At 42.9% G+C, this 19,971-nt stretch overlaps 1 pseudogene; it reads right to left on the minus strand.

The window, feature by feature from the left end:
* Positions 1-7,146: 7,146 nt before the first annotated feature.
* Positions 7,147-7,960, minus strand: LOC109375032 (ferritin light chain pseudogene; annotated as a pseudogene).
* Between the last annotated feature and the right edge of the window lie 12,011 nt (positions 7,961-19,971).

The raw sequence follows: 19,971 nt of genomic DNA on the forward strand, positions 1-19,971 counted from the left end.
TATGAGGCTTTTAGAGCTGCCCTACCCTTCCTTCATGGAAAAGGGGCCTGTGAGGGAATGATGGCTTTGAAATAGAGAAGCAGCACTACAGAAACCCTTGTAGCTTAATGGACAGCAATTGGAACTGAATACTGAGCTATGTTTTTCTGACACTTGTCCTGGAGCAATTCATCATCTGCTGCAGGTATGCATACCACCTGGGGGGTTCCAGCAGGACTAAGGGCCCTTCTTCACTGACTATCCAGAGCAGCACTGAAGGAAGTACCTGACTGTACCACTGTTAAGTGAATTCACGAGGGAGTAGCACAAGGGACTTTTTGACCATCTTGCTTTAAAAATACGTTATAAAGCAGGGTGGTAGAAGAGAGGTTTTTAATTTTTAATTTTTATTACAAATTATCCTTACATTTTAATTCCTTCTGTCAAGTGGACCATTATATTTTCAATGAGTAATTATCTTTATCATCCTAAAATACTTCATCTTCAAGGAAATGTTTAAATAAACCTTTGTTAGAATACTTAAATATAATGTGCTGTGCTGAGTTTCATTTTAATGAAATTTGGCCTTCTTGTGGGGCTGGCATAAAGTGGATGTGTACATCATTTAAACTAGTTTTTACTAATTCATTGTATTATTTTAAACATTAAATTTTTGAGATACTGTACACTGACCAAAAAGTGAGTTAGGTCATAAAAAAAGGGAAGGTTCTTGTGTTTTTTTGTTTTTTGTTTTTTGTTTTTTTAATCTAAGAGAGGTTTTATCCTGCAATAATTACTGGCCTTTTTCCTTATACAACAGAGCCCACATAGTGCGGGGAAGCAATGTGGGCTTGTCTGGAAAATGGTTCTAGTATCAATTCTACCATTAAATAGTTGTTTGCCCCAGAGCCAGTAGTTACCTAGCCCCTCTGTGCCTGTTTTCTTGTTTGTAGAATAAGGGGTTCCATTAAATAACACTGGTACTAATTCCTGTGGGAGAAGCCAGCCCAATTCAGATGCAGATAAACATCCAAGCCTCCAGGAAGAGAGCCATCTGGGAGTTCTGGTCAGAATGCTAAAAATATCTGGATGCTATAGGAAAGTCCAACTGCAAACTTGTTCTTTTTGGCATTAAAGGATCTCTTGACTTGATCTTTATTTTTAACCTAACTAATTTAAACTCTGAGTTGAGTCTCTGCTATTTGCACCATACACCATTATTACAGAAAATTATTTGAGGAATGTTTATATTGAACTGTTTTGCAGTTGACTTGAATTAACCCAAAGATTCAGATTTCCTCTTTTTGTTTTGCAAGTGCTTCCAACCATAATCTCCTAGGAATCTGAGTGATTTGGGTTTCAGAGTCAAGCAGGAGGTTGAGTTTGATGCTGAGAACCTCCCATAAACACAAAAGATTATTTCTTTTCTTTAGACCAGCGTTTCTCAAGCTTGATGCAGTTGACATTTTGATCTGGATAATTCTTTGTTGTGGTGGGCTGTCCTGTGTTTAGTGGGACATCTAAAAGCATACATAATCTCTACCACCATAGATGTCAGAAAAATGACACCATCACTCCCAGTTGTGATAACCAAAAATGTCTCCAGACATTGTCCAATGGCCCCTGTGGGGCAAAATTGCCCCCCCGATAGAGAACCATGTCTCTAGACCAGGAGTTAGCAAACTGCAGCCTACGGTCCAAATCTGGCCAGCCACCTGTTTTGTAAATAAAGCTATATTGGGACATAATCTTTCCTGTTTGTTTATACATCATCTGTGGCTGGTTTTATGGTATAACAACAGAGTTGAGTAGTTGTGACAGGGATCATATCACACACACAGCCTAAAATATTTACTATCTAGCCTTATCCAGAAAAGCTTGTCAGTTTGCTCTAGAGACCAATAGGAACAGTGAGGCAGCTGCTTTCCCTACCTGGCAGAAATAAATTACAGCTCCTTAGAGGAGAGTGAGCGATGCAGGGGAGGTGATGTAGGTGAATGAAAGAGCACAAAGATCCAAACAACGGTAGCACAAACAATGGCACCAAGAACACACTGATTTCATATTATACTTAATCAACTTTTCTAGAAGCTTTCACTGCATGCCAATTTACTTGACTTTTCAACAACCTTATAAGATATGCAGAAGTAATACTTGCTCCATGCTGCAGACGAGCACACTGGGCTAAGAGTGACAAAGTGACTTGCCATTTGTCTGAACTTGGACTGTAAATGAATGTCTTGTAATTGTCCAAAGTCTTTCCACTTAACCTCAGAATCCTGGATGTTGAAGGGACTTTAAAGATTACCTATTCCAGCTTCCTACCAAATACAAGGGCCCCTGTTATAGCAGTATCCCTGGAGGGAAAGAGAAATAACTGTTCATTTCATTTTTAAATGACTTAATTTTTAGAAGGTTTTCCCTTAAATTAATCCTAGTCATGACTTCCGGAGTTTTATGACATGTCTCCTTCGGGTAGACCATGGACTCCAATTATCCATGCAGTACATAAATCTCCACCAGAGGGTCCCCACCGGGTATTATTCTTGCAGTCTCCACACGTCTAGTCACTAGTAACAGTGGAGTTCACTTCTCCCACAATGGCCTACACTATTGTTACACAGCTGTGACTTTAAGAATTCCTCCACTTTCTACTAAGCTGAAATCAGTTTTCCTATACTTGCTGCCATTAAACATCATTCTACCACCTAAAATCGACAGAAAGAGTCCAATCCTACTTTGTAGATGCAAATGGCTCAGCTCTTATTATTATTTAGCAATAAGATCCCTACTAAATGTTCGTCTCCCTATTTACCCTGTCAGCTTATTTCCTTAAACAACATGGTTTCAAGAACTCTTGCATGTTTGGTAGCTCTGCTCTGAACACTACTGCAGCAGTTTACCTACATCCTTCTAACAATTTCTTGATACGTATTGTACTACAGATCATGTTTCTTAAGTTTGCATTAAATGTTTTAAGTCAATTCATGATGTGAACTCATTATGAACTTATACTCAACTAAACTCTCGGTGGATTTATACAAACACTGCAGCTTTGCTACATGTTTCTCATCTTTTATTTTACAACTGTTTCAGCATATCTGATGGCACAGCTTTCTATTTCCCTCTCTTTAATGTCAGCTTGGTAAACTCAGCTCATAATTCTAGCCTCTTGAGATATTTTTGGATCTTGTTTTTGCCTTCCAATTTATTTACTATTTCACCTGGCTTCATGTCATCCATAAATTTTGACAAGTCTGCTTTTTGTGTCTTTATCCAAAGCATTGATAAAAATATTGACTAGGATAAGGCTAGAGACGGAGTCATTACCAGAGACCTCCTTCCAAGTTGCCAGTAATTCATTAATCAGAAACTTTTGGTCACAGTTAGTAAATTAATTTCAGGTTCCCTCCATTAAATTATGATCCAGCCCATATTTCTTTATTGTTTTACAAGAATACTTAATAACTCTTTAAATATTTGAAGGCTCTTCCACTCCTTACAAGCCTCCTTACTCCCAAGCTGCCCCTTGTTGCATTATTTGCTCTTTCATTTATTTGTCTATTTATTAAGATGTCTAATTCATTTATAAAACAGTGATGAATACTTTCCATATATCAGACACTCCACTAGATGCTGGCACTACAAAGATGTGATATACTGGCAGCTCTCGTATAGATTACTGTCACAAGAGGGAGAAGAGTTGTGAGGAATGCTGCAATAGACTTGTGGACAAATTGTACATTGGTTGCATGGAGAAGGGACATGCTAACTCCTTAGGTGTGGAGGAGTTGAGTCCACTGAGGGGATAACTTTCAAACTGTTCCTTTTTTTTTAAATTGAGGAATTGGGGGAGGGGAACAGTGTTGGGGAATTAGGGAGGGGGACCAGCCAAGTTGTTGTTCTTCAGTCTTAGTTGTGGAGGGCACCAGTCGCCATCTGGCTGGCTGCCCAGTGGCAGCTCGTGGCCTCTAAGCTCAAGGTGCTGTGTTACAATCTTAGTTGCGGGTGGGTGTAGCCACCATCCCATGCAGGAGTCAAACCAGCAGCCTTGTTGTTAAGAGCGCATGCTCTATCCACTGAGCCATCTGGGTGGCAGCTCAGCTCAAGGTGCCTAGTTCAGTCTTAGTTGCTGGCGGGAGTAGCCCACCATCAAACAGGTAGTCTTGTTGTTAGGAGCTGTGCGCTTACCAGCTGAGCCATCCTGTCACCTGTTGGCAGCTCAGCGGCAGCTCAGCTCGGGCGCAGCGTCACTTGCCCATGTGGGAAACAAACTGGCGACAGTGTTGCTCAGAGTTCGTGCTCTAAGCTAACTCCTAACCAACTGAGCCACTTGGCCAGCCCTCAAACTGTCTCTTGACGAGTGAAAAGGACGGTTCCAGGTGGAAAGGATGGAAAGGACAGTGAGGACTAAATATGCAAAGGCACTGGAATAGGAATACAGATGTGTGAATAGGTTTGAAGTACAGGATATGAAAAAGGACTAGTGAGACTAGCCCTCAAATAATTGAATTTCTAAATCTTTTACCTTCTGAGCGTCCTCCTCTGAACCATCTCTTATGCTGACATCAGCCATGAACACAGTATTTCATACTATCCATTTTGCACAGAACTGAGCTTGAACTACACCTCCTTTGGTACTTGACTGAATTCAATCACCTGGGTTTTTTGTACTTTGTTAAGTCAGGTTCAATCTCGTGTTAGGGCAGCTGATTTTAGGCACTAAAGTACCAGACTTCCTTAATGTGCTCCTTGTAATATAAACTTGTTATATTTGGACAGACTGTGAGTATCTTTTTTTTATTCCAAAATCTATTTTTTCAGATGTTAGCCAGCTCTGCCAAATGTGTACCATTACATTTTTGACAACCAAGTCTTTTATGTATATCTATACATGGTAGAAACATGTGCATTTTTCATGAAAAGATAAAAAGTAAATAAATGCTAATCTAAGTCATTGTTCTACATTAAATAGGACAACATCAAAGAAAGCTTTTAATCCTTCTGGAAACTTCCATACATGCAGACTTTGATTAAGGAATCAAAACTTTTGATAGAGATTTCCAAGTCGCAATCAATCCATGTCAGAACGCAATCCATACTAATGTCCTTAGCAATGTGAAAAATTTATTTTTTCTTCTTGCTGTGACTCCTTAATCAGGCATGTTTATGAGCAGGTCATTCATATTACCAGATACCTTAGGGTGGGTTCCAGCTGGATAATTTTGTGCAGAAAGTTTATTCGAGAGTGCTGTTGGAAACAATACCTGTAACAAGGGAGGGAATTAGGTTGGGTCAAAGGGAAGAATGAATTTTGTTGCAGTTGTATCAGAGGCCTCAATCAATTTTATTGCAGACACTGGAGTTCAGATGGCTCTTTAGGTTGCCCTGGAATGAGGGAAGAGTGACATGTCCTCGTACTTCCACACAACCCAGGCCCTGGGAGTGGGCTACGCCCTTGAAGTGAGGTGACCTCAGGTGAAATTGATTGACTTCAGATAAAGCAAGGTGACCTCAGAAGAGGCAGCTCCCTTCCTCTGAGGGCAGGTCCCAGAAAAAGGGTCAGCTTGTGGGAATCTTTCACAGCCAACTTCTGGCATCTGGGAAAATAGGTGCCTCTGTCCTGAAGGGGGATCTGGGTAATACATCATGCCATCCACCAACCAGGAGGAAAAAAAAAAAAATCAGGAAAGGAATGTCTTCAGCACAATCTTGGATCTTTTCTAAAATTTTGTTCTGATTTTGATGGGAATTTTTTTTTCACTAAATATTTCGCATTTTCATTTTAATTGTTTACCAGCCTGCAGAGATGTACAATGGACAACTGTCAACTCCTTATGTCGCACCCACCCTTTTGCTATAAGTCACAAATGGCTAATCTATGATCTCACCTTAATTCTGTAGCCAATAGAATGCCCCAGGGATTCCTTGGCCAACAATGTTATCTTTAAGCCATCTGTCAGCCCAAGAAACTTGGAAAACTGAAGAACTTTAGTAGTTGGTGAACTCCTTGGAGAACCAGAGAGCATGTAGCCATACTGTAGGATCCCGCTGACGTGATAACTCTGTTGACACAGCACCCCTGTACCTTTGAAGTATATGTAGATGTATCTGCCCTCATGGAATTCTCTGCATTTCTAGAAAGATAAAAACATACAATCGCAATACCTCCCAAATACAGACACTATGCAAGAAAAATAGAAACCATTTTCCTCAGAATCCTTTCTTCTTGGATAGAATTACCATCCATGTACCAGTTGAAAAAAGCTGAGAGATTTGGCACCAAGACTTGATATACGTACAATTTCTATGTCTGGCATCTTTGTCCCAGTCTGCATGGTCTGTTTCTATCAGCCCCTGAATTTTTTACCAGTCTCTTTTCTTTGTCTCTGTATGTGCCTGCTATTTCAGTAAAACGATTAAGAGAGAATAAAAACACAAAAAGCACGTGTCTCTCAGCTTCACAAGCACTACCAAAGTTTTCAGCTTCAGCTCTAAGGGCTCAAACCCCTTTAAAAGCTCATTTCCCCACCCTGCCTTCCAAAAGAACAGAGGATCTGTCTACAGGACAGGTTCATTAACAAATTAATAGAATAATCAGCAGGGCTTTGTGTGCATTTCAGAGATAAAAAAACTGGTAACCGCATTCTTTGACTCTTTAATGGGCCGATAAGCACCAAATGTCTGCTCTGTGACTGAGCTAATCACACAGATAACAGAGGTTAAATCAATGCAGAGTTCTGCTGAGGTCCTTCATCGATGGGGCTATATCCTGCAGCAGCCAGGAGGAGCACAGGCATTTTTGCATATGGTAACAGGGAACTGCTAAAAGAAAGGAACGGACAAGGCAGGTAAACCCTGACTCTACAAGAAGTTATATTGTCCTGTGGGGACAAAATCCTCAAAGCCGCAATCTGTGGGCTGCCCCTGTATAGACGCCTGATAAGTTTGGGGGTAAAAATGCTTTGGGGTTATGTCTACTCTTGAACCAGTTTGACATCTGATCTGAAAGTTGGGAAAGAGGACTTTTTTTCCCTTGAGTTTTACACTCTCCTGCTTTTTTTTTTTTTTTTTGGCTGCTGCAAAAAGCTTTATTGTTTCCATTTGGTCCACGGTATGGGAGAGGACTCCGGGGTGGTTAGAAGGCTGCCTAGCTGTTTCAGGGAGAGGCTCAGGCAGAAACCCAATGCCAGGGCAATGCAGAGGGGCCCCTCAAAGGCCTCCGGGCTCCAAAGGCTCCTAGTCGTGCTTGAGGGCGAGCCTTTCGAAGAGATCCTCGCCAAGCCCGGCCTGGGGGCTGGCCAGCCTGCGGAGGTTAGTCAGGTGGCCGCCCATCTTCATGATGAGTTTCACCTCCTCATCTAGGAAGTGGTTCTCCAGGAAGTCACAGACATGGGGGTCTGCGCGGGCAGAACCCAGGACATGCAGATCCAAAAGGGCCTGGTACAGGTTCTTCTCCACGGTCGTAGCAGCTTCCATGGCATCCTGAGTTTTACCCCACTCATCTTGGGAAGGCTTCTGCAGGTCCTGGAAGAGGGCGCGACCGCCACGCTGGTTTGGCATCTTCAAGAGACGTTCCGCATCCTCCCGCTTCTCCTCCGCCAACTCACGGAAGAAGTGGCTCACGCCCTCCAGAGCCACATCGTCGCCGTCGAAATAGAAGCCCAGAGAGAGGTAGGTGGAGGAGGCCCGCAGATGCAAGCTGACCAGGCGGTTGACGGCGGCCTCCACCTCGGTGGAATAATTTTGACGAACTTGGGAGCTCATGGTTGCTCAGCAGTAAGGAGTTAAGCTCAAATAATGGTGTTAGCTGGTCGGAGGCCGAGGATGGCTGAGTTGGTTCCGAAGGTTGAGACTGGAAAAGAGGTTGGAGGGTGGTCGGAGGCTGGAAGAAGGGGCGTCCCTGGGTCTGTTCCGTCCAAACACTGTTGAAGCAAGAGACAGATCCGGGGCACAGCCGAGGAAACTCTCCACTCTCCTGTTTTACACTAAGTGAATATGATTGCTTTGAGAGTCAAGGATTGATAGCTCAGGTGTTTTGCAGGCAATTATTAGGCATGTCTCCAGCTCAGGCTGCAAGTACTACTCCATCTCAGCCAGCCTCTTGACAGGTACATGCTGGTGTCTGGGGTCCTTCACCTCTGTCCAGGCATGTTTGCTGTATTCTGACATAGTTGTTATTTTCCCCACTTTGTGTCTGGCCACATCTAGGGCATTGTCCATGCCCAGGTGAAAGGAAAGACCTGGGAGCACATGTAGGGCTCTTGTTGTCAGGCCAATCCATAGGTGTTCACACTTGACAGTGCAAAAAGTTGTAGGAAAAATTCTAGTAGAAAAGATGAAAATGGCAGACATAGAGGACTGGGGCATGGCATCAACCACCTTCCAGTGTGTTTGTTTCACATAGTTCTGTCCAGTGAGGCATGGCAGTTAGCCGACAACTTCGAATAGCACTCTGTACCAAAACCTGTGCAAAATCTCAGAGTTTATTTCAAACAAGGTTAACCTGTGACAAAAGAGTTATGATGATTAAGCAAGATAGAACTTTCTGGCTCATTTAAAAGTAAAGAAGTAGCCCCTTCAAGGTCTTATGGCGAGCTAGAGACAGAGAACCAGGTCTCATTGTTCTGCTGTGCATTCTTCATTCCCATTGTATTTTAGGACCTCAAATCGTTAATCTCAGTTCATGAAGTCCACATTCCAGGCATAAGGAAGGAGGGATAACAAGAAAAAGGGGTGCTCTCACTTTAAGAACTTGCCCTGGAAGCTACACACACCACATTAGCCAGAATCTAGTCACAGGGCCACGCCTAACCCAACGGATGCCTAGCAATTCCAGGATTCTATGATTAAGGGCAAAGATAAATATGGATACTAAGTAACAATGACCGGTCTCTGCACCACAGGGCCAGACATAGCTCTGTAGATAGGAATGCCTGTCTCCTGAAATGAAGGAATTTATAAAATAACAGCATTTGTAAAGAAAAAAAAAAAGATAAAAAATGATGGGATTCACAGAAGAGGATCATAAGGAAAATCTGGATCAGATATATTTAATATATTGATAAGTATCTATCTATGCCTAACACTTTCTTCTTGGATCATTGAGCCACCAGAAAGGGGTGGTGTGAAGGTTTGGAATACACCTGTAGTCCCTCAGAAAACGATCACATTAAAATGTACCATATTCCCCCATGTATAAGACGCACCTCAGTTTTGGGACCCGAAATTTGAAAAAAAATGTATTACATAAAATTACTGAACTCACGTTTTATTCATCATAAAATTCATACAACTCCTCATCACTGTCAAAACTCCCAACCATTAACTAGTCCTCATCTGTGTCTGATGACAAATCACTGTCTTCATATATTGCCTCGTCCTCAGTTCCATCTATGGCATTTGAAATCTACGACCGCTGTATAAGATGTACCTAGCTTTTAGACCCCAGATTTTTCGAAAACGGGTGCATCTGATACATGGGGAAATACGGTATGTCTCACCACCTGGGGAGGCGGATGCAGAGGAGACCAGCTGCACTCGTCTTCCGCAATATGATTTGTCATGTATTCCTACAGAAAGAGCCAGGTGCTGTGGAGGTAGTGGGGTGAAAAAGCATTAATTTAGGCAGAAACCTCACTTGTTGGATGCATCCACATCACACTGCTGTCATGTAACTTCCAAGCAATCTGGGGGGGGGGCTGGTGAGGGGGAGGTGTTGGGGGGAGAGACTTTAGTCACTTATATATGCATTCATTCACCCCACAAATAATCTTTTAGAATTCCCTCTTTCCCAGGAACTGTGGTTGGCAATGGAGATACGGTGGAAAACAGAGCCAAGAGATACTGCTTAGAGAGGCAGGCCCCAGAGTGGGCAGGGATTTGAAGCTAAGTTTGGATTTTATTCCAAGCTTCATGCGAAGCCAATTAAGGGCTTTAGGAAAGGGAGCAGCATTTGTGTAAGGTGGCTCTGACTACTGCAGGGAGTGGATTAGGAAGAAGGGAGGATGGAAGGAGGGAGGGACAGTAGAGGAGCATGCAGCACTTTACCTGGGAGATGATGGCAGTGTTAGATGACCTGAGTGCCGTGGAGGTAACTGAAAGGGAGAGGCGCTGGAAATAGTCCCCAAAAGTTTGTGAGGGGATAAAGGAGACAAAACCATCACAACCCATCCATTTCTGTCTGGGTGATGGCATGCGATCCAGTTTCCCTCAGATACAAAGGAGAGGTAGCTTCAAGAGGAATGCGGTGGAAGGAAGGAAGTATGTCTAGGTTCGGAGTTCCTCTCCTCCCAAAGGTCTGGTGTAGACTGAGTGTGCAGAAGACTAAGGTCAACTATCATCAAAGGGACTCTGAAGCAAAGCGGGAGCACAGGTCCCTTTACCTGCTGATGGGTAGAACAGAGACGAGCAGAGCCCTTCACCTGAAATGGGCTACGCTTCAGGGCTTTCAAAGGAAGGTATTAGAAGGACTGTGAGGTGAAGGCAGAATGACAAGGTGAGGCCTCAGGGGCCTGCAGAGGGCATTTTCAGACTGGTCGCTTGCCTACCCCCACCAAGCACCCCACAACACTCCTCTCTCTATTTTGTTGGTGTTCAGCTGTCAATTGCAGATGACAGACAGGATCCTAACTGCTTCCGAGGAGAGCATGGAACCATTCATAAAACATTAACATCACAGAAATCCAAAGGAGCCAAAAAATAAGATAAAAATTAAATAATAATTCAGCGCTACAGCAAAATCGCACTTTTCTTCCTCCTTAAATCTCTAAGGAGACAGTTATGTCCCAAGGGGTGTTAGCTATGGGAAATGACTTCCAGGCAAGGCAGATGGATGGTAGAGGCCTCAGGTTCCATAGCAGAGGAAGAATAAGACCCATTTTCTGGGATGCCTGTCCCTCCGTGGAAATGTGTGGGTGCCAACTTCCTTACAAACTAGAACACAGATGCCAGTGTCCCTGCTTTTTTGCCTCATCACCTTCTTTTTTTCTAGTTGGCTTTTTGACCAACTTCAGTGGGGTTAGAAATGTGGGTCACCTTCATCAGGAGGAGAGGAGACTTTGGAGTGATCTACTTCATATGGGGCAGGTGACAAGGCTCGCAGACCTGTGCGTACAGAACGCCTGTCAAAGGTGGGGATAGGAGCATGAGATGTATGCAAAGATCTGCCTCGTTGATTTATCCATCTCTTGGCGAAGTTTTGCTTTGTAAGCTGTGCAAAGGACACTCTCCATTGATCCCCTACTTGGACTTCAACCTATGCCGTGGCCTCCAGAAAGTTAGATATTCAAGATTAGGGATCTTAATTCATTACAAGAAGCAATAATGTACAATGTTTTCTGAGCATGCTCCTGCAAAACAATAGAACACTGTGGTAGGTTGAAAAATGGTCCCCCAGAGATATTCAGGGATATCCTAATCCCTGAAACCTGTGAACATTAATCTATTTGGCAGAAAAAAAAGAAAAAAGAAAAAGAAAAGAAAAAGAAGTTTCTTGAGATGCGGAGTTTAGTTTATACTGGATCTAGTGGGTGAACCCTAATCACAATCACTTGCACCTTTATATGAAGAAGGCAGAGAAAGATTTTTATGACACAGAGGAGCAGGGGATGTGAAAACAGAGCAGAGAGAGAATTGAAAACGCTGGCCTTGAAGATTAGAGTGATGTGGCCACAAGTCAAGGAGTCTCACTAGCCAGCAGAAGCTGGAAAAGGCAAACAAAGGATTTTTCTGTTGAGACCCAGTAAGGATCATGGAATCACTTAATATTGGCCCATAATGCCAATTTCAGATCCTGACCTCCAGAGCTGTGAGACAATACATTTCTGTTGTTTTAAGTCACCAAATATATAGTAAATTTGTACAGCAGCCACAGGAAACTAATACAAGTACCAATTGTGACATTTTCTAAATTTAAAGAAAAAAAAGTTGATGGATAAAATTTTCTTTAAGTTATCCATCACATTTGTCTTTTTAAATCTGTGACACATGTTAGCATTTATAGATCAGTGAATAAATTGTACCCAGTATTTAATGGTATATCACAAAAGGCACAGTGACTTTCAGATCTCATTTTCTCCTATGGAAATAAGGCAGATAATAGCTACAATGCATTGGTTTATTTCAGTTCAAATGAGATCAAGTGTTTGCACATAGTCTTGAAACTGTCCAGCACCATGCAAAATTTGAGTATAAGGTCTCTCTCTCTCCCTCTCTCTCTCTCTCTCTCTCCCTCTCTCTCCCTCCTTCTCCCCCCCTCCCCCCCCAGCCTGTGGAAAAGTATTCTATATACAGTTGAATAATAACATTATAATCATCTTATATTTTAATAACATTTTAGAGTTTACTGAGAACTTTTATATCCACCATCTTATCTTCACTGCACTCCTATGGGCTCACAGAACTGGCACCATCATCTTCATTTTACAGGTGAAGATAGCACAGGCCTCCCCCAGTAAAAGTGTTTAGAGACTTAGTGAAGGTAACATGGAGATAAGATAAGCGGTGAACCGGGATTCAAACACAGATCTTTATGAATACATGAATGAAGAACTGACAAGGCTTTCTTGTCTGCCTAATTCAGTAACAGGTGGGCAGGCACTTCACATTTATGCAGACCTGGAATTGAATGCTGGCCTTGCTCATTAAAAGCTTTGTAACTTTGGTCAGTTATTTAACCTCTGTGACATCTTCATTTATCAAACTAGGATAATAGTACATACTCCATCAGGGTGACTGAATATCCAACTTTTCAATAGAATAAGTTAAGGGGGAATCCCTGGATCCATTCCTGGTCCCAAAAATTTCCCTTTCAAAAGTATAGGTGTTGTTTTTTTGAACTCCTGTCTAGATCTCCAGAGTTTCAACCCCAGTCTTAGTATCTGATCTATTTATTTCACCCTTTTGAAAGCATTTGTGTTCAAGTTTTTTCTTTCTGTTTTCAAAAGTAAAGTAACAATCCTAGCTAGTTGTCACTTAAAAGATAAAATTGATTACTTAACTAAAAAGGCTCTAATTGCCATTATTTAGCATACTGAAGCTTAGGTGCTAGACATACCCTTGGCAGATTTTGAGGGTCGCTTAGAGCTCATCTCTCGTGTCACAGCTGCACAGGAGTCCTCCTGGAGTTAAGCTGAGACTGAGGTCAATCCTTAAGTGCTCTGATGCTGCAGCAATCTACAGAGCTCCAGGATCTGATCCCAGTGCCTCCCCCATCCCCCTCCCACCCCCGCCCCAGTATCTCTAATTTGAGCTGTTTCATTGAAATAAGTATACCTGGAAGGCTGATACTCAATGTGGCCCCAACCATGTATTATTCATTCATCAAATAAGTCTGTGACTAGATCACTCTTCCACCCCCCAAGCAGGTAGTGATGATGCAGTCAGCTATTGGCTGGGTTTTGGCCAGCAGGGAAAGTTCGGTGTGGACTGCTGCTACTTACTGTTCCATTACAACTGATAACCAGTGTGTTAGCGGAAGACTAATGATTAATCCATGCAACACAAATCTAGGTGAAAAACACATCCCTCTTCTTTCCCTTCTGTTGAGACTCCCTTCTATCAATTCAGCCTAAAATCCAGGGATATAAAATAAAGGTCAACTCTTAGGAAGAAAAGGAAACATGCTATCTCAGGAGGTTTTGTGTGTGTGTGTTTCTGAGCATGTAGACATGGGTGTGCTAAATATTTAAATAAGGACTTCCACTCAGTTGAGTCTAGTCATTAGTTTTTTTTTTCTTTATAAAGACCGTTGTCTAACCATTTCATCTTCTTTTCCCACACACTATTTTTTTTTTAATTGTGGGCCATGGTTTTTCTTTGAATAAAATGGGATTTGTGGTTTTTATGTATCCATTATCACTTCTGCTCCTCCATTCTGGAGTTTTGCATGTTTCCTGGAGGACTTTGCTAGTATGAGGAATGATAAAGCCAGTTGTAATTGTAGATTAAGGACACCCTTCCCCCCACTTCCAGCAGAGAGATTGAGAGTTGACACTGTTAAACATGGGTTACCATCTATTAAGCACTTGGCTTGGTCATGGGTATTTTATAGCAACTATATAACTTCAGGTTTATATTCTGAAGTTCAAACACACCTTTCTCTTCTGTCAACTTTAGTTTTTATTGATGTGGCTTAGTGAAGTATCTATACAGGGAAGACGGCTACGCAAGTCTCGTGGGCTGAGTCCAGACAGGATTCCAGAAATCGGTTGCATTTAAGATGTTCTGTTGTAGAAGGATGGGATACCTTGAGAGAAGGAAGTAGGGGCTTAGACTTTCTGCCCTGAGATAGACCCCTATCTCCTTCCCACTGTGTTGCCAAGTGAACCACCCTAAAACTCCATTTTTGCTATCTGGTAGCTCTTTCTTTTGGGGAGACTCAAGCTGTTCAAAGCCAGGTTGGCAGCCTCCTTGGCTTGCTCCTGACATTTCAGACTCCCGCCTCTGGCTGTACCACATGGGCATGTTCATGGCAGCATGCAGAGCTACAAGAAAAACCTAAATTTAAATGTTAAAAAGCTTTTGTTCATTACCAGTGGCATTTCCACCCCCCCCCTCCATTTGTCACTTGGAGCGGAGCTGTGACTCTTTTAATATCAAACAAATAATAAGCTCCCTCTAAAGTGATTTTTGTGACAAGGAGCTCAATATATTAAACTTTATCTATATTTTAATAGCCAATTTCACACCAAACTGCCTTCTTAATAATGTATTTACCACCTGGGGATATTATTCCAACCCATCTGGAAAGAATTGGAAATTAACTGTCCCTAAACTGAGTCTTTGTATGCTTTACACTTGCTGTAGAAAACAGCAGTGTCATTGCTGGTGAGGAGGCCTGGGATGAGAGGGGGACTCCTCACCTGGGGAGGTGTGATTGGGAAGAGAAATGATAGTAGGTTTAGAGGCACTAATTCCTTCTCCAGAGGCAAAACTCATCCCCACGATGAGCTGAGACGAGCTGTTGCTGGGCTAAGGCAGGGCTGCTAAAAGCAAGGAACTATCTCAACTATGTTTTAAGGGACGATGGACTTTTTCTGCTTTTAACTGGCAACGAGCTGACTTGGGATAAGTTTCTTATTATCTGACCTTTAGTCCAGAGAAGGATTGGCTGGATGACTCGAGAGGTCTTTTGTGTATATGAAACTTGCATGCACATTTGAGATTTGAAGTTCTCTCCAGAAAATGTTTTATTCATGCCTAACCATAATGTTAATTGTTTGGGGAACTGTTGTTTCACCCTCTTGGTTATTATACCTATGGAAATTGACAAAAACTGAGAGATCCTGCAGATACTAAAGTGAATGAGCCTTTGAAGTAGATAGAAAAGGGGGTGGAGGTGGCTGTGAATAGGCCTGCCACAGCCATACTAACAAGAAAACATAGGCTCCATCCCAGCGATGAGATGGAGAAAATGGCCAACCCCTGTCTAACAAAGCCATTGGGTGAATGCCCTCAAATCACTCGGCTAAGTTCAGTAAACACTACAAAGTCACACTCAACTGGTAAAGACACATAAACAGATTATTGCACAAGGATGTGACACGTGCATCAAGAAAGGACTGTGACCAAGCAAAGTTGTGCTTCTTAGGGGCTCTCAGGGAGGATCACCAAGGAGAAAGGGTATTTTATATCTGGGTCCTGAAGAATGGGCAGGTGACCACAGGGCATTTAAATCAGAGAGTGGACGTATGCCCAAACCCCACTGTGTGGACTCTGACAGAAAAGCAGGAGGAAGGGGCTTTCGAGGAGTCAGGCAAGTTCTTGATCCTAATGTGACTAGGACATGAACCTCTAATGGGGCTAAAACCAGCTAGGTTCCAAAGAGGCCACAGAGAGAACAATTGGCTTTTGTGAATCTGAAGACACAAAATGTGTGTCAGGGTCACGCTGGAAAAAAGTATCAGCTCTAAGATGTGGCTGGTATAGAATCTATACTATAGATGAAGATTTCAATAGTGAGAGAAACAGCTAACTCTGTGAGGATCAAATTGAAATACGTGGGAACCACACAGGTTCTTGGAAGTGAACAAAACAAGGTGAAGCCTGATGTGGCCCTGTAGGCTGGCCCCAGCCAGGGCCCTTCTCTTGAGATCCTAAGGTGGAATGATAATCAGGGGCCACCTCCTCCTACTGCTATCCAAATGTCCTGTTCAGCTCTCTGCTGTCTGAGGAGCCAAAGTCTGGAGCAGTGCAGTGTGGACGCCATGTCCAAAAACACAGCATGGAGTCCCCAGTCAAATCTGGTTTATGCAAAGCAGAGCCAGGTGAAAAAACAGCATTCCCAGGAGGAGCGATGACAGGACAGCAGCTCACTACTGTTCTTAGAGGGAAATGCATTTGATTCACCAAGACAGAGCAAATAAGTTTGCATGGGAACAGTAGACCGAATGGGATATTTGGTGGCTTGGGCTGATAGCAGTCACAAGAAGACCAGAAAGCAGTGATCTCAGAAGCCTGTCCCATCTAATCTTATGTCTCTGTTCCCTTCCCAGGGCCTTGAGAGCACTCATGTGCAGATATGTGTGAGGGTGAGGGTATAGCAGTGATAGCTATCTCCCAGGTCCTGGGGACCCAGAGTCCCAAATTAATCAGCAAACAAGAAAACTGACTGTGACAGACAGGTCAAGGAAGAGAGGGGCAAAATGCTCCTTTAATCCTGAAATCGGAGGCTGTGCAATGCTGACAGTTACCTGGGGACCCTGAGATGCCAGATTCCCTAACTTAATCAGACAGATAACAGGAGCAGCCCTGGCTGAGACCTCCACCAGGAAATGCAGAACAATAGGAGGTAGACCCTCAGGGCCCCATGCTGCTGCAGAGATAATAAACTATATAAAAATCTGTCACCCAGAGATAAGTGATGAATTAGAATCAATTATATGTTTAAAATAATAGACATCCCTACTGGAAGTGTGATGGTTTTGACTGGCCTCAGAGGCAGGAACTGAAGGATGACTCTTCATGATACAGTCTGTGCTAGATGGACAAAAAGTACTACCTAGACAGGCTTTTCTGGCCAGGCTATCTGTTTCGTAGTTAATGGAAAGAAAAATACACTGAAAGTTGTGCGCCGAGGTTTGATCCTTACCCCGCACCCCTCTGGTATATTTGCCTTCGTATCCTGTGTGCTGGGACCCGGCCACTGGATGAGCAATTGGAGTAAGGAGGTCTGAAGCAAGGCATTTTCTCTGCACCTTTATTTTTCCAAGTGTACAACAAGCTTAATAACTGAATCTATGATGAGGATGAACCTCTGCTAAATACGTACTAAGGTCTAATGTACCATTCTATATAGAATCCTCATCCAGAGTGAATGTATATAGTGAAGGTAAATTCGGGGTGTTGGTTGGAGATCAAATTCTGTTCCTCAGTCTCCTCCCCTTTGGTCACCTACCCCCTTGCTTAACCATATAGCCAACATTAATAAATAAATAAATAAATAAACAAATAAATAAATAAATAAATAAATAAATAAAGTTTTTAGCTTCTTTAGCATTTTGAATTCCAACTTCCTGTATTCTATTACTACTGCTACTACTACTACTTCTACTACTACTACTACTACTACTATTTAGTAAGATCCTTAGTCCCTAGATCCAAGCTCTCTTTATAAAAGACATGGTCACAGCTCATTTAGGTTGTCATAGAATCTAATGGTAATGCCCTCCCTCACCCTACCTACTGGCTGCCTAGTAAACTTCTATTCACCCTTCACATCCTAGTCCCCTTGGCAAAGCTCTGACCACCGTTTCCCTCCATAATAGAGAATGCTATCTCTTTTATGCTAACTCAGTTGCAATTTACACCTCTGGTTATGATGCACTTATTCCAGTGCACAAGTAGACAATATAGTGATGGTTACGTAGGGGCTTAGGTTCCATAGTGAGCTATTTACTAACCTTGTGGCCAATAAAGAGTCATTTTTTTTTTAAACTCAGTTTTCTCATCTGAAAAAAAGACAGGTATTATAATAACAGCATTCAACTCGGAGGGTCGTTCATACTATCTTGTTAAGTGCTTGTATCTATTATGTACTCAATAAATAGTGGCTGTTGATGTTATAGTTTTTTCTTTAGTTTTTTTCTTAGTGTTTGTATTAGTTTGATCACGTCTGTATCCTTTATAGTAATGTAACTTGAACGCAGGGACTATGTTCCGTTCAGCTGGTATCATTCCAGCACCAAGTGCAAAACTTGAAATTAGGTCCCCCTTTATCCCTTTGGGCCATCAAGGATTGCAAACCCGCGTTGAGACCTGAAAATCCCTCCCTGACCTGGCCTTTTACCAAATTTGGGAGTACCTTGCACTGCTCCACCTCGTCGTCCGCCAAAGACCCTGTCCCTGCCCACTGCCGCGACCCCGCCCTCTCGCCCGTGTGCGGGCCCCCTCCCACTCATCCCTCCCATTCCTCCCCTCCCACTCCTTCCCTCCCTCCCCACCCCAGTCCTTCTCCTCCCCGCCCCTTCTCCTGGGCGGTGCTCTGCTGCCCCTTTCTTCTCCCCTAGCCCATCCCTCTTCTCTGCTTTGCTCTTCCTCCTTGTACTCACGCTGACCTGGTAGATTTTGTCTTTTGTGTAGTTCTGTACCAAAAGCTTAATTAGAAAATCGCGCCTGGGCTTTTTAATAGCCTGAGTTCTGGCTATCAAGCCCTGGCCGTGGTCCCGAGCGCGTGCGCCGACGCAGGCTTAATGGCAGGAACGCGCCAGCCACTGCAGCGCGCTGGGACTCCCGCGCTGAATCTTATTTACATTCGGACTAACAATAGCTCTGGAGCCTGGCTATAAATAATTTCTGGGGAAGAGTTGTCTAATTAAACGTGCAGCAGTAAGGAAAGTGCTTTAACCACAAGGCTGGTGTCCTAATGAACGTAATCACTGGATGGGGACAGCTTAGGAATCACAACCAGACATCTCCCTGTGGAGGCACAGAGATGGAGGGAAAAATACTCAGGGAGAATTTCCAATCAATATTTAATTGTGGAGCGTGTTAAACTCGTTAGAGGGCCTCTTTTTTCCTGTCTGTTTCCCTTACCCAGAGGTAAAAAGGATTTCAAAATGTAGCTTTGTGGAGTGACCTCGGCTTCAGATTTCGGTGGGAAGATTGTCTGTGGCTTGTCAATATTGAATAAAAGTTATCTGAATACATACACTTTATGAATTAATAAGTAGTGGCATGTAATATTGATAGGTGCTAAATTTAAAGGTATATGCATAGATGGACATAAGGTCTGATTCCAGAATCTTTTTCTGCCTAGTCTACTGAGTTTCTAAACTCCTGTTTCTTAGAGGCAAGGGCTCTGTGTGGTGTGTTCTGCCCTTTCTAAGTATGGAGTTGGGACAGGGTGCATGCTCCCCAGAGTGAATGAAGAAAATGAAAGGGCATCTTCCTGATTGGCATCTTCATGAAGGGCACCACACTCCTGCTGATTATTTAAGCTGTGCTAGCCGACCAAGAAGGAAGTAAACTCAAAGCAGCCATACTGATTTCTACTGCATTGGAAACAGACAGTGATAACAGCCAGATGGAAAAGGACAAAGTCAGGATTCAGGGTCCTTATCTCCCCATGTTCCTAATAACATGTTCCTGAGGACTGAAAGGGTACCATGCAAGGAAGAACAACGTGCCATCAGACGCATGTGTAAGTAACATAGGAAATACATATATACACAGATTTACATAGATGCCTAGTAAACACATGGATGCCTAGTAAACACTTGGATATCCAAACATCAGGTGGATAGATGCATACATACATATACATATGGTAACATACATGCTGTTGAAATCAAGGCAACCCAGTGCCCTAACGGTGTAGGAGGTGATGAGAACCTGGAGCCTGTGACTGTGTGGGTCTGCAGAGGAGCCCCCACTGAACTGTGGTTAAAAAGCAGTAACCAGTACACAGCATACAGGGACATTAAAAAACAAGAGTGTGGGCACCTGTGATTAATCTAATTCACCACTGGATGTCAACATTGCTCTAGTCTA

The sequence above is a fragment of the Hipposideros armiger genome, unplaced genomic scaffold (assembly GCF_001890085.2).
Source record: "Hipposideros armiger isolate ML-2016 unplaced genomic scaffold, ASM189008v1 scaffold_894, whole genome shotgun sequence".
NCBI lineage: Eukaryota > Metazoa > Chordata > Mammalia > Chiroptera > Hipposideridae > Hipposideros > Hipposideros armiger.